Here is a 14,663-nt window from a genome sequence, read left to right as displayed (position 1 = left end):
ATGCGGTCGATATTGTGTTGCTAGCTAACAAGAAAAAGTGATTTGCAATGTCTGGCTAATATCTGTGGACAGGAAGGCAAAAATTTAGGTTTGAAATTTAGTGTTAGGAAATCATGTGTTATGGTATTCAATGAAAACAGACAGTCGAGATACAGGGCTATTAAATACATCGGGCAACAGAATATAAATACCTTGGTATAAGGATAAACCAAGGCAATGGATATATGGAAACACAAGAAAAAACCATAACAGTAAAGGGGAAGAGGAATACAGCCATAATGAAGCACAGAGCGCTATGGGGATACAATAGGTACGAGGTCCTCCTAGGTATGGGGAAAGGTGTAATGGTTCCAGGACTTACTTTTGGAAATGCGCTTCTTTGCTATAAATCAGGGGTACAATCAGGACTCGGCGAGAACCAAAGGTCAGTGGGTCGCCTCGCATCGGGCGCGCACGGGAAGACTACAAATCATGCTATGCAGGGTGATATGGGCTGGTCTAATTTTGAAGTGAGGGAAGCTCGCAGTGAAATTTAGTATGAAGAACGGCTGAGGAATATGGAAGAAAGTAAATGGGCTCGGAGAGTGTTCAAGTATCTGTACAGGAATAACATTGATTCACAGTGGAGGAAAAGAACTAGGAAGCTTACCAGCAAGTATGCGGCCTGTAGGGTGGGCAACACAGCAACAAAGAAGGTCAAGCGGAAAGTCAGAAAGGCTGAGTTGATCTCATGGGTGGCGGCAATGGAAAAGAAACTTGCCATGAGTAACTACTTAACAGGGAAAACGAAATCAGGAAAGAAAGCATTTATGATAACTCAAAGGGAAGCTCATTACTTTTCGAAGCGAGATCGGTATGCCTTAAAACACGCAGCTCTAAAGCGAGATATAAGAAGGAAGAAGAAGCATGTGCTTGCCGCGGTAAAGCTAGGGAAACTACGGAGCATGTTTTATTAGAATGTGAATCCGTCTAATCAGCGTTTGATTTAGGCATCTCTGGTCACCTTGAAGCCCTTGGGTTCAGAGGGAGCAGTGGTAAAGCAAACATGTACGCAATAGACATTAGTAAGAGGTGATCGGAGGATTGGTGGAAGTAGTGAAACGACAAAAGACGGAGACGTACAAAAGCACAGTTCGCAATAGGGGATCAGAAAATTTGGGCGTGGTAGTTCATAGTGTTTTTTTTTCTTTTTCCATTGTTCAACCTACGTAGGATATTAGGCGGTATAGTAGCAAGAGCTTGGTGGCGCAACCCACCGTCCCGTTCCAATGGGGACGCTCATACCATCCATCCATCCATCCATCCATCCATCCATCCATCCATCCATCCATCCATCCATCCATCCGTCCGTCCGTCCATCCGTCTGTCCGTCGGTCCGTCCGTCCGTCCGTCCGTCCGTCCGTCCGTCCATCCATCCATCCATCCATCCATCCATCCATACATCCATCAATCCATCCATCCATCCATCCGTGCATGCATGCATGCATGCATCCGGAGTTTGTTTGGATTTTGTGGCGAATGGACGTGCTATACGGGGCTCTGCGGCGACAAAATCATAAGTTTTTGTGCATGCTTTGAGCTTGCTTCTGTTTTTTATTTGCTGATTTTTTTACTTTAAATAGTAATTGGGTGGTTTTCTTTTTCTTTCCTTTTTTCTCTCTGGTATTTCGGTTGCACGGGTGTGCTTCGTGTACATTTGGTTTTGCAGGATGGTTAGAGTGTCCTTTCGTGTCACGTGCAGCCGGGTGGGACGTTGAGTGTTTGTAGTGTTTAAATGGTAGATTGGAAGTGGCAAGACGAATAGCCATTAGTGGTTTTACTGTGCGTGTTTTGGTAGGAAAGTGGAAGCGTGGTCACGTGGTTGAGCGCGTGCGAGAGCATGTCATAGCTTCGATCTCCACTCCATTGATTGTTTTTGAAACAGTGGTGAAAGTCGCTTTGGGACATTTTGAGGATTTGGATCCTGTGCGTATTGGTTTTTGCTAAAAGGCACGCGCTCTGCATTGATAAAGTATTATAGTATTCGCATCAGTAGTAGCGTTATTATATTATTGTAGTATTTGCAAAAAGCCGTGCAATACATGGCGAGAAAGACGGGAAAGGAAGCACTGAGCGGGGGGGTGAGGGGGGTCCCTCAAAGCAGATGAGGAGACAGACGAGAATGGAGAGGGCATCGAATCAACCGGCACACAATGTGATGTCGATACTAGGCTGCAGAAAACGGAGGCTTTCCAGGAAGAGCTTCTCAAACAGGTCCAAGAGCTCACAAATGAGCTAAACAGGGCGCGTGAGACTCAGAAGGTAGTTGAAGAGAGACTAGAAGCAGCCGAGAGAAAGCTCAACAGGTCCGCCATTGTGAACGAGAATGTGCGTGACAATGGAACGCATACCCCCGGTGCGACAGGCGAGGGAGTGTCAGCGAAGTACGTGGAATGAATGCAGCGTGATGAAGGGTTAGCTGGAAAGAGCGGCACCTACCTTGAGGCCGCCGCGCGGAAAAAGCAGGAGCCCAGCGGACAATGCCCCATGTTGAGTCCGAATCACGCGCAAAAGGACAAATGGAAGCAGGGCGAGGTAGGAGAGAGTGAAAGGGTGATTATCGCTGGCGACCCAAACCTGGCTGGGTGCTCAAAACAATTGTGGAGAGGGTGAAAGGTGACGAAAGAGTGGCGGTAGAGACATTTCCAGGGCGGACACTGAGTTCTGTCATCGAGCTAGCAAAACAAAAGCTCCCAGAAAATGCCGAAGTGCGCAACCTAGTCATAATGGCAGGTGGGCGAAATGACGTCCTAAACAGGAAAGGAATTGGAAAGGACTAGCCCAGCTCATGGCGAAGGGGGTGGACCACTTGTGCGAGCTATCCTCTCAGGTGCAGATCGTGGTGTGCATGGTGCCGGAGGTGCCTGTACGTGACAGCCACGTACAAACAGCCGTAGTGGCTGCGAATGAGGCAAAAACGTGGAAAATGAGCCGAGAGAATGGCTTCGAGGTTGTCGAAGTAAACAGGGAAGTAAGAAGTTGTGGTAGTTTTAAACGGGACGGGATCCACTTCAATTACAGGCTGGCACGAGAAGTGGGCTGGCGGTTTGGTGGTCGCGCTGTTGCTTTTTTAGGGGGCCCACGGGTGCTCAGGAGGCCAGAGCAGATAGTAATGAAGAAGGTCCCCTAGGGGAACCTCAGAAGAGCATTGCCGTTGATAACAGAAAAAGGAGGAAAGCAAGAAAAAGAGATCGCCATGCAATAGGCTACATAAACATGCAGGGCGGCAAAAGAAAGGAAAAGTGGGCAGAGATTGAGGAACAGTTACATAGAGAACAAATAGGGGTTTATGCGGTTATAGAAACGCACCTTAGAGACTCAGAAGAGCCGCCAGTTATTGAGAATTATGTTTGGGAAGGGTGCAGCAGAACTAAGTCAGAAAGAAATGGAGTGGGAGTCGGAATGCTCATCCATCAGGGAGCCAAATGGAAAAGAGTAAATTCCAAATGTCAAGAGCATCTTTGGTTATCAGGTACATTGAGCGGGAAAAAAACTTGGCTGGGCGTTACGTATTTGTGGACCGGAAATAATTGCACAGAGAGGAATAAAGAGTTGGTGGAATGCATAAGCGGTCAAATTAAGGGTTTCCGGAATGGTGCTCAAATTACTTATTAGGCGACATGAATAACCCAAATACAGGATTTAGATGGCCATACCGACAACAACGGTAAATCAATGCTAGATCTTTGTAAGCAACATAACTTCGTTATCGTTACCACAGGGCCTAAGTGTGAAGGGCTGATCACGTGGGAAGTGGGAAACCGGCAATCGACCATTGATTACTGTCTGATGACAGAAGGAATTCATGATAAGTTGAGAGAAATGGTGATTGATGAGGAAGGGCATAGAGCATATGGAGTGGCCATAAGCGCATCATACTGAAAATAGGATAAGTAGTTGGGAAAGACAGCAAGGAGCGCAAAATGACCAGTCCAAATTAGAATGCTGAACAAATAGCAAATATACTTACTAGAGGCGAGGAAGAACTTGGCAAATGTCCAAGTAAAGAGTGGCAATATGGCGAGCTTTTAAGTGCAATAACGACAGAAATACGGAAAGAGAAACAACATGTTCATTGGAAAGAAAGCAAGAAACCGAAAAGCTGCTGGAACAGGGAGAGACGAGAAGCGATCGCCGAACGACATAAAGCATCTTGAGAGCACAGGCAGGTAAAGAATGGGCAGTTCTCGCAGGGCGAAGTAAGCAGTAAATGGGAAATATACCGGGAGAAAATTTCCATGGTTTAAATACTGGTGCAAGCAAAATAAAAAGTAGAAAGTGAACGTTGGTTGTCACAAATACTTGAGAAAAAGAAGGCCGTACCTAGAATATTTTGGAACCACATAAAACTGTCAGACAGAAAGTCAACAACAATACAACTTATCTTAGACGAAGGTGAAAACAGACTGGAAGGAGAAGCGGCAATAAAATAATCGAAAAAGTAACAGCCGAATCTTTCCAAGGCAATGACGAGGTCATATTTGAAGAAAATAAAGAGGATGAAAGAGAACCAAGTGGAAAAGGAGCTGGTGCTGACAAATTTCGAATGGAAGCGCACAGCTACGGGGCTAGCCGAGGTTCCCGTTAGGTTGATTAAAGAAATAGGACCAAAAAGTAAGGCAGCTCTGGCGAAAGCAGTGAAAAAAAACGTTAAAAGGCAGACAAATACCAGACAGCTGGCTACAAAGTAGAATGAATTTATTTTATAAACATAAGGAGGAGAAAGACAAATTCACTCTATGGACCGTTGACCATTGCATCGGTAATATACAGGGTAGCAATGCAGGCAATCAAATTAAAGCTTCAAGCATGGGCAGAGAATATTGGCATTTTGGGAGAACTTCAGAATGGCTTCCCAATTGGTAGGCGTTTCAATGATAACTTATTTGTCCTTACTCAGTCTATTGAAATATCAAAAGTAGAAAGCAGACCGTTATATGTGGCCCTTTTAGACATTACGGGAGCCTATGACAACGGATACCGCAACATGTTGTGGGATATTCTGGAAGGGGAAGGCCTAGGTGACGATTGTCTACATCTTTTGAGAGAGATTTACCTAGAAAATGCCATTTCCGTTGAATAGGAAGGGATGAGGAGCGAGGAGAAAGTTCACATCAATAAGCGACTGAGGCAGGGGTGCCCTTTATCCCCGCTGCTCTTTATGATGTACATGGTGAGGATTACAGAGCCAGGAAAAACCTCGCGTAAAGGAATATAAATATCTTAGTATATAAATAAACGAAGGCAATAGATAAATGAAAACACAGGAAAAAAATGGCTGTGGCTTAGCTAAGGTTAAGACCAGGATGCGAAGCATACTAGCCTTTATTTTAACGCGACAGCGTTAAGGAGCTCGTGTCGCAGAAAAGCCGGCGTCATCGGCGTCGGCTCAGGCGTGCGGCGCTTGCTCAGGCGCACATTTCGTTGTCGCGCCGAACGCTGCGTTGCTCGACGCTCACCGCGTCCGATGCGGGGCGCGTAGTCGCTGCGCCGTAGCAAAGCCACCAAGAAACAGTCTCTGTAGCACGCCGCAACCTTCGCTTCTCATTCCAACGAGCAGCTCTGTCTCCAGGAGGCATCTCACCTCGTCAGTGTTTAGCAGAGGCAAGCGCAGCTGCTTATATACCGCCGCGACGCCGCGAGCGACGGCGCGAGTTGGAGCCCCGTATCTCCTCTGTCGTGACGTCACGGTGTCACGTGGTATTGAAGGCGACACCGCCGCGCCTGAGGAGCTGGGTTGAGCTCTAGTAATATGCTTCGCACAAAAACAATAACAGTGAAGGGGAAGCGAAATACAGCCATAATGAAGCACAGAGCGCTATGCGGATGCAATAGGTACAAGGTCCTCCAAGCTATGTGGAAAGGTGTAATGGCTCCATGGCTTACTTTTCGAAATGCGTTTGTTTGCTAGAAATCAGGGGTACAATCAGGACTCGGCGGGAACAAAAGTTCAGTGGGTCGCCTCGCATTGGGCGCTCACGGGAAGACTACAAATGAAGCTCTGCAGGGTGATACGGGCTCGACTACTTTTGAAGTGAGGGAAGCTCGAAGAAAAATCGAGTATGAAGAACGGTTGAGCCATATGGAAGAAAGTAAATGGGCTGGGAAAGTGTTCAAGTATCTGTAAAGTAAAGACAGTGATTCACAATGGAGAAAGATAACTAGGAAACTTACCAGCAAGTATGCGGCATGTAGGACGGGCAACACAACAACAAAGAAGGTCAAGCGAAAAATCAGAGAGGCTGAAATAATCTCATGGGTGGCGGCAATGGAAAAAAAAAACCTGCCATGAGTAAATACTTAAGAGCAAAAAACTAAATCAGGAAAGAAACAATTTATAACTCAAAGGGAAGCTCATTGCATTTCGAAGCGAGATCGGGATGCCTTAGCACACGGACCTATAAAGCGAGATATAAGACGGAAGGAGAAGCATGTGCTTGCTGCGGTAAAGCTAGGGAGACTATGGAGCATGTTTTATTAGAATGTGAAGACGTTTACCCAGCGGTCGATTTAGGTGACACTGGCTTCCTTGAAACACTTGGGTTCAGCGAGAGCAGTGGAAAAGTAAACATGTCCGCAATAGGGATTAGTAAGAGGTGATTAGAGGATTGATGGAAGAAAAGTAGGGAAATGACAAAAAAAGGAAACGTACGAAAGCACAGTTCGACATAGGGGATCAGAAAATTTGGGTGGGGTAGTTCATAGTGTTTTTTTTATTGTTTAACCCAGGTAGGACATTACGTAGTATCATAGTAAGAGCTTGGTGGCGCAACCCACCGCCCCGTACTGAATGGGACGCTCATAACATTCATCCATCCATCCATCCATCCATCGGGAAGTGTTTTTAGAGGTAAATCCGATATGGCCATTTTTAGCCGGTAGGGTACGCTGGACCGAGCCGTGCATGCCCTGTAAGCTATGCAGCATGCCTCAATGCCTTGGCTGCCGCATAACTGGTGTGTTCTAATTGTCAGGAGACAAACGAGCTTCTACTGACGCCCATACAAACAAGCTACAAGTGAGCGAACAGAACGTGCGACTTTATTGGCAGAAGACGAGCAGTGTACATTCTCGTGCCACAGCAGAAACAAAATTTGCATGTCGAGATACGCTGGAATCATTGACGTGACCTCGTAAACGGCTCGCCGTCGTCGTCGCACATGGCGGTCTGGTAACGAGCGACAACCAACGTCGCAATCGAATTAGACAGTGTCCCACCTCTTTGCAGCGGCAGTCCCGGTTAGAGATGAGCAGCTTGCATTGCGATGCTATCGGGTGATACAGGCATTTGCTGCCGCAGTCAACACAGTGACATGGACCACCCGGCATTTTAGCATTAACTCCTTTCCAACCTTCACGTTTCTTTTCTTTCGGCGGCCGCTAATGTTTGGCTCACACTTGTTGTCCCACATTCTCTCAATATTAACAAGTCGCTTTTGTGGGCATCATTTTCGTTTGCCACTTTTGCAGGCCTTTCCACCCATGTGGCTATCAACTTCGCGGATGTCGAAACATATAAGCAGTAAATAGCGGGGAACCATATCTAACACTGAACCATATCCATCTTGCTGCACATGCTACTGTAGCCTGAAAAAGACGTCGAAACCTTATAGTGTCTGCATTATGCTAGATGCCTTCGGAATTGTGAAGCCTGCGGCATGTCAGTGTTCAGCTATTTTAAGCGGTACAGGGAGTCACAGTGTACCATCATTAAAGCTGCTTGCTATGCTGAAGGAAAACAACTACAAGGAGCCTGCCACTCAAGTTGCCTGCCCTGAACTGCCGAAGTACTGCCGGCGTGCCACGAGGTCCCTATTTGCAAGGCTTCCGCTTGAGTTCCTTCACTGGACGAGGGTCCGTCAGGGCGAACTTTCCGAACCAATAAACACGCGTACGTGTGATGCCAGGAAAAAATGCACCCCCATTTCAAGATGACGTCTGGAAAACGAGAGCTCCTGGTGCTGAACTTTCACAGCTGATTCCGTCTTTTTCGAGGAGGCTGCAAAGTCTTTATGAGATTCTGTATGTGTAGCGTTCGACCGACTTCTGTGGGCAATCTCCTCCACTTCTTGAAGCGTCTGGTTCCGCACAGGTCTCGAGTGATGGATGGATGGATGGACGGACGGACGGACGGACGGATGGATGGATGGATGGATGGATGGATGGATGGATGGATGGATGGATGGATGGATGGATGGATGGACGGATGGACGGATGGACGGACGGACGGACGGATGGACGGACGGACGGACGGACGGACGGACGGACGGACGGACGGACGGATGGACGGACGGACTGTTATGAGCGTTCCCTATGGAATGGGGTGGTACGGTGCGTCACCAAGCTTTTGCTATTATACTGTATAAAGTCCTACCTAGGTTAAACAAGAAAAAAAGAAAAAAACACTATGAACTCCCTCAACCAAATTTTCTGATCCCATATTGCAAATTTAGCTTTTTTACGTCTCCGTTTCTTTGTCGTTTCCCTACTTTTCTTCCAGCAATCCTCCAACCGCCTCTTACTAATCCCTATTGCGGACATGTTTACTTTTCCCCTGCTCTCGCTGAACACAAGGGCTTTAAAGAGGCCAGTGGGGCCTAAATCGACCTCTGGGCAGACGTCTTCACATTCTAGTCAAACATGCTCCACAGTTTCCCTAGCTTTACCGCAGTATGCACATGCTTCTTCTTCCTTCTTATATCTCGCTTTATAGGTGCGTGTTCTAAGGCATCCCGATCTCGCTTCGAAATGCAGTGAGCTTCCCTTTGAGTTATCATAAATTGTTTCTTTCCTGATTTCGTTTTTTCCTATTAAGTAGTTACTCATGGCAGATTTTTTTTTCCATTGCCGCCACTCATGAGATTATTTCAGCCTCTCTGACTTTCCGCTTGACGTTCTTTGTTGCTTTGTAGCCCACCCTAGAGGCCGCATACCTGCTGGTAAGCTACCCAGTTCTGTTCCTCCACTGTGAATCAACGTTTTTTCCTGTGCAGATACCTCAGCACTTTCTTCCATATTCCTCAGTCGCTATTCATGCTCAATGTTACTGCGAGCTACGGTTTGCAAAAGAGTGAGCGCCATCTGGCGCACAACAAGCGAAGCTGCAGCGCTCTGCGTGCGAGATTAGGTGGTTAGAAAGCACGTTTGGTTTCTCGGCTTCTGCCCGACCTATGCGGCGGTAACCGCCCGTGTTCATTGCGGCAAAAATAACTGAATACGTCGTCCGTCCGTTCCTGTTTTCGTACATTACCTGGCCCTACGATTTCTCAAAGCGTCCCATTCAAACTGATCGCGTGTGGAAGTATATGCTTTCTAAAACTACCATTATTCGTCAGAATTATCGAAGCTAAGCACTGAAAGAAGGTTAGGTTAAAGATGTATATTCAGAGGCTGCCGATGCCAGCTCGGGACTAATGCGAGCGGCGTGCACTCTCATCAACAAAGAACGGAGTGCACGTGACATCAAAACACCCTGCCGATGTATCGTCGAGTGTCCACACTTGCCTTCGCAGACTGGCCGCGCGCAGCGAGCACCGTGCAAGGCGGCTCGCTTTATTCGCTCTTTGCGGCCCACGGAGTATAGAGAGAATCAACTCTATGTTCTGTAGTGAAGAGGAATGCCCGGCGCTGCAGCCACATCGCCAGTCGTCCGGGAGACGCGAGCTCGAGATTGCCTGAGCTGCTCTGGTTGAGACACGCTGCCTGCTGCTCTCTTGTACTGTATTCATATCGGATTCTGGTGGAGGCGCTGCGGTTTTCCCCCTCTCTGGAATTACGCACCCGAACTCTGCCATCTGTCATGCCTGACGACCCCAGCCCGACATCCCCACGGTTTACTCCAGCCGTCATATGTGCCAAAGCCCAGTGTCAGCGGGATCGTGATATCTTCAGCGGCACCGATGAGAAAGACGTTGAAGATTGGCTGGAATCGTATGAACGCGCGAGCAACACGAACAAATGGGACGATTCCCTCAAGCTCGGCAACGTGACCTTCCATTTATCGGGCGTCGCCAACCACGAAGCCGATCTCCGCACGTGGGCTAGCATCAGAACGAGCATCGCAGAAATTTTGGGCCGCCCTGGCGTGCGCAAACTTCGCGCTGAACAACGCCTACGAAGTCGATCCCAGCAAACTGGTGAAAGGTTCACCAGCTACATAGAGGACATCGTCGACCTCTGCCGGCGTGTCAACCCGACGATGGCGGAGGCGGGTTGACACGCCTCCGCCATCGATGAAGACGGTAGGCCTTGCTCGCTGGCCGCGTCGGCGCTCTCACCGGTTACGAAGAAGCCTCTGCTAGCAATTCAACGCAGAGTTTTTTTTGCGAACTCTTTAACGCCTCCTTGAATGCATTTGAAAATCTTGCACCGTCGCAGAAAAGAGCAAACCTCGCCCGGGGGTCGCTGAGCGCTTCCCGAAGGCGAAACCAACTGCCCTCGGCTGGTGTGCTTCGATCAGTTCAGTGACATAGTGCTGGGCACCGATTGCCATACGAGGCGCACTTTCGACATCACCTTATAACATTTCTTATTATTACATGTCAGCGACAACTGAGTGACACCACTGCGCTTTCGCAAGCTCTGCCCGTCATCGTCTATTTCGAGTTTAGGACATTTCCGGCAAAATGCGCCTGCGTTTAAGGGCATCTTGAAGCTTGCAGGCCTAATAACCTCGCGGCGCTGCCATATGACCGCTCAGCAGCTGCAAGTAGCGCGATGAGAACCAGCTCTGCGAGGAGCGAGCAAGTTGTGTGCTATGATGGCATCTCCGGCCGTCGCTTATTCATGCGGCTTTCCTCGTTCGATAGCTCTTCTCGCACGCATGCGAAGTAGAATAAAATTGTGCTCTGTTTGCCAGTGAAACAATTTGTGCACAATATGCAACACAGCTAGTCGGTCTTTTCACGAAAGTACCGCGATCAGGACCACCACAAACCGGCGTCTCAAGGTGCGTTGGGGCTGCGTTGCTTGCTGCGCGGACGGCTGCGCGAACACGGCGCTCGTGACAGCCGTGTTCGCGCATGCGCAACAGTATTTTCTCAAACCGAGAATTCTACCACCAGAAACTATAGAGGCTAGAAAGGTTCTCCTAGTGTCGGGAACGGGCGCCCTTGCCCAGTTTCCTAGAAATTGGTTTCCAGAAACCAGTTTGGATGCTTGGCGTTCGAAGAGGGCGCTGCGCTCCTGTGGTGCCTTACTGGCGCCAGCCGAAGGAATGCAGACACAAGTCGTCGTCAGTTTTGGGTAGCACGTGCACCGACGCAGTTCATTTTGTTCCAGCCTTTATTTACGTTGGCACCGTAATGTCACCGCCTAGTGCGATGCGACATGCTGAAATTTTGTGCCTTGGACATGGATTCACTAACTCTTAAAGTAATGCCACTCGCACATTCATCCAAATACGTTTGAAAAAATGCGCGTGAACTTAATCCTCCAGCTATTAGTGAGGAGGTACTAAAGGGGATTTTTTCTATTAGGTTGGTTTGTACAGGCCCTTTAGTACAACTGAGCTGACAAAGACCTTGTGAAGCTTATAGAAAGGTTAATATTTATAATGACTTCAAGAACACCATCTAAAGGCCTCCGACCCAACTCTCCAAGTGCAAAGCTTCTTGAGTTCATTGCATTCCTTGCAGAATGGGAAGATTATGCTGCCAAGCATGGTGGTGGATTTTTTAAATCAGGAACTGTCCTCGGTCTGCGTGTGACCATAAAAAGCACTCTGTCCCTTTTAGACAACTTAAGTAGCTCACAAGGCTACAAGTACATGTCAACAGCTAATCTTAGCCAGGACAAAATGGAAAATATGCTTGCTGTCGTAAGGCAATCCTTTGTTTGTAACGACCATCCTTCACCTGAACAATTTTTAATTAATAAACAGCTTGTTATTCTACAGTCTGGCAAGGCCTCCTTAAAATGGCAACTCACCAGGAGACTTTGTAACCACACACTCAAAGCCATCTGATGTTGGAAAACGAAAGGCTGGCCATCTAACAGAAATTACTTATGAGATATTGGATGATGGCAGTTTGTAGTGTGCAGAATCTGTGGTAAAAACGCAAGGCAAGCAGTTGGATCATGACAACTGTGTCAAAAAGCACAGTGACAGTAGATTAGTATATTATTTTGCTGGCTATGTTGTCAGAAAGTCTTTGAAAAAGTTTTCACGCCCAGAGTGTGCCTCTCGCCTTTGTAGTTTGCCCCTACAAGTATATTATGATGGAAATTCTATACTAACAAGGCAGTTTGATCATGTGGGCTTGATCTGCCCTTTCAAAGCTGTTGAGGAGCTTGTTTTTAAAGTTGAGGACACATTTACTGCATATTTCAGCAGGAATAAGCTTCATGCTGAAAGCATGGTCGGCTGTTTGCATTTCGAAACTTCAGGAAGCTAAGCTTAAAGAAGTGGGTCGCATGCAGTGAGCATGGGCGGAGGTTGACAAGAAGCCTTAATAAAATTCTGTGCACTGACGAGGCTGAACTTTTTTGCAAAAGCAAAGAACATGGAACGGAACACACAAAGAGAAAAGCAGAAGCTCCTGAAAATGAGGCGATGCCAGTAGAACGACAGCCGCTAAAATGCTGCCCGCTTTTGTACATACCTACCTTCGTTGTGTAATAAAACAAAAACAAAAAACTTCTAACACAGGTTTTGAAAGCGCTCCCCATACAGCGTTTTTGCGGACCATAGTGTGAAATTTTGTAAAGCTGCAATAAACTATATGCACAGAGTGCATTCAATTTCCTCTCCACATTTGGGGGCTGATTGGTGTCGCATCTCCCCTAGAAAAAAAGTACCAAGCCCATTATATTACGGCTGCTTGCGTACATTCCGTCACTCTGGTTAAAACGGCAGCACAACAGAGATGAAGACAAGGCACATAGAAACACATGATAAGCGCACCGTCTCGTTTCTGTGCCTCTTCATCTCAGTTGGGCTGCCGTCATAACCACTTATGGGCTAATTAGCCCAAACAGAGTTTTGTTTCCCAACTCGTCGCGATAAGCGTGCTCGCTAATTTTGTAAGGTTGACTGGCCCTCATAGATTATTGCATGTCTCTTTTCTGAACTTGCAAATCGGCGGAAAGCGCCGATCACTTGCGAGCGCCCGCTGAAAAGCGCACCGGAGCCCGCAAGAGCAACCCGCCAGCGAGCGCTGGCGCCATCTACCGGAGCATAGAAAGGTATTTCACGACGTCTCGCGCCTTCACGACACTAGGATAACCTTCTAGCCTCTATACCCGAAGCACTATGTTTGTCGGCGACGTCACAAAAACCATCTCGGCATGAAGTGTTCAAGGAGTGGCAACCTCGGCACCGTGAGCCCCAGAGCTTTGCTGCCCGCCAATTGGCAATCCTTACGGCACGAATGCTTGTTTGCGACGTCCTGATGAAAACCACGTCATTGCTAATAAAATTATCAGGAAAATAACAAGCACATCTTTGAGGTGGAGCAGTGCTAAATATGGGAGAAGTGATAGCACGCACATAATTCTGATTTCAAATTGTCTTTATTGGCACCAGCTGACTCATATTTAAGCCCTCGCAGCTCAATGTTCAAGCCAATGTGCATGCGAACCGTGTAATGCAATGCTTCGCTTTTTTTTCTCACCAGTTGAGCTGAGATGTCAGGTATTAAGGATAATTACTGCCATAATACTTTGATACTTTTATTCATAACAAGGAGGTTCTTGAAAAAAATTGCACTTGTCAATATAGCAGCAGCACATACTGTAAGCTTCCTGCAGGAAAATCACGATTTCTCTCGATTTTAGCATGAGAAACTTCCAATCGGCGTTTGCCTTCGTTCTGGTCCTGCCGAACAGAACAGATGCAAAGAAAATGTGAAGAGGCGGCTGGCGGTAGGTTGCCGATGGTGCTTGCTTGAAGTGCGAAACACAATGGGATAATTGGTTGTCAGCGGCGGGTGCTTCTCGCGGTGACGGCGTCGAGATGAAGACTGGTGCGCGTGAGATGAGACACTGCCCGCTTATACCCGACACACGGAGCGGTGATTATAGCCAGTCATTCGGGACGCGTTAGCGACCCTGGTCGCCCTGGTAACCAGATGTACGTGCGAGCCTGCTGGCAATGAACAAGCGCGGAGGGCGCATCACGACGCGATTAGCACCCCTTTGCACACAAAGCTGACCCCTGAAAGAGTTACAGGCGATGCTTCACCACGTCCATCTCTTGCGGTCGTTTTGACCGCGAGAGCTAAGCGGTCCGTGACCGCCACTGGCTACTGACGCGCGTGGGCCATGCGTCTCATCGACACAGAACGCGTGAATGCCTAGGCATTATTCACTGCGCGCACCGTATCCATTGGGACCGTTGTGGGAACCCCTTTTTGAGACCCTGGCCAAATGACCATCGTGCGAAGCTCTCGTGGCGATTAAACACTCATGGGAGTGTTTAATAACCGAGTACGCGAGCATGAAGTGTGGCAGTGACAGCTTTGGTTGACTTATGTCCCACAATTACTACGCTATCGGCTTTTCCAAAGGTCATACGCAGTTAAGAGTCTGGTACGGGGCGACACAGCACATTTCAGTCACCCTGCCACCTAATTTCGCAGGTGCTTCCTGCTTCCTGCTACTTTATGGTGTCAATTGTATTGTGC

The 14,663-nt window shown here is 47.8% G+C and overlaps 1 protein-coding gene across 4 annotated transcripts in view; it reads right to left on the bottom strand.

Moving 5' to 3' along the window:
- LOC139049592 (phospholipid-transporting ATPase ABCA3-like) overlaps nucleotides 1-14,663 on the bottom strand; it is a 420,980-nt gene that overhangs the window by 265,273 nt on the left and 141,044 nt on the right. The window lies entirely within an intron of this gene.

Source organism: Dermacentor albipictus, chromosome 9, assembly GCF_038994185.2.
Source record: "Dermacentor albipictus isolate Rhodes 1998 colony chromosome 9, USDA_Dalb.pri_finalv2, whole genome shotgun sequence".
In the NCBI taxonomy this organism is placed as follows: Eukaryota; Metazoa; Arthropoda; class Arachnida; order Ixodida; family Ixodidae; genus Dermacentor; species Dermacentor albipictus.
Note: the sequence above shows the minus strand (reverse complement) of the source record. Positions and strands in the feature narration are given on the sequence as shown.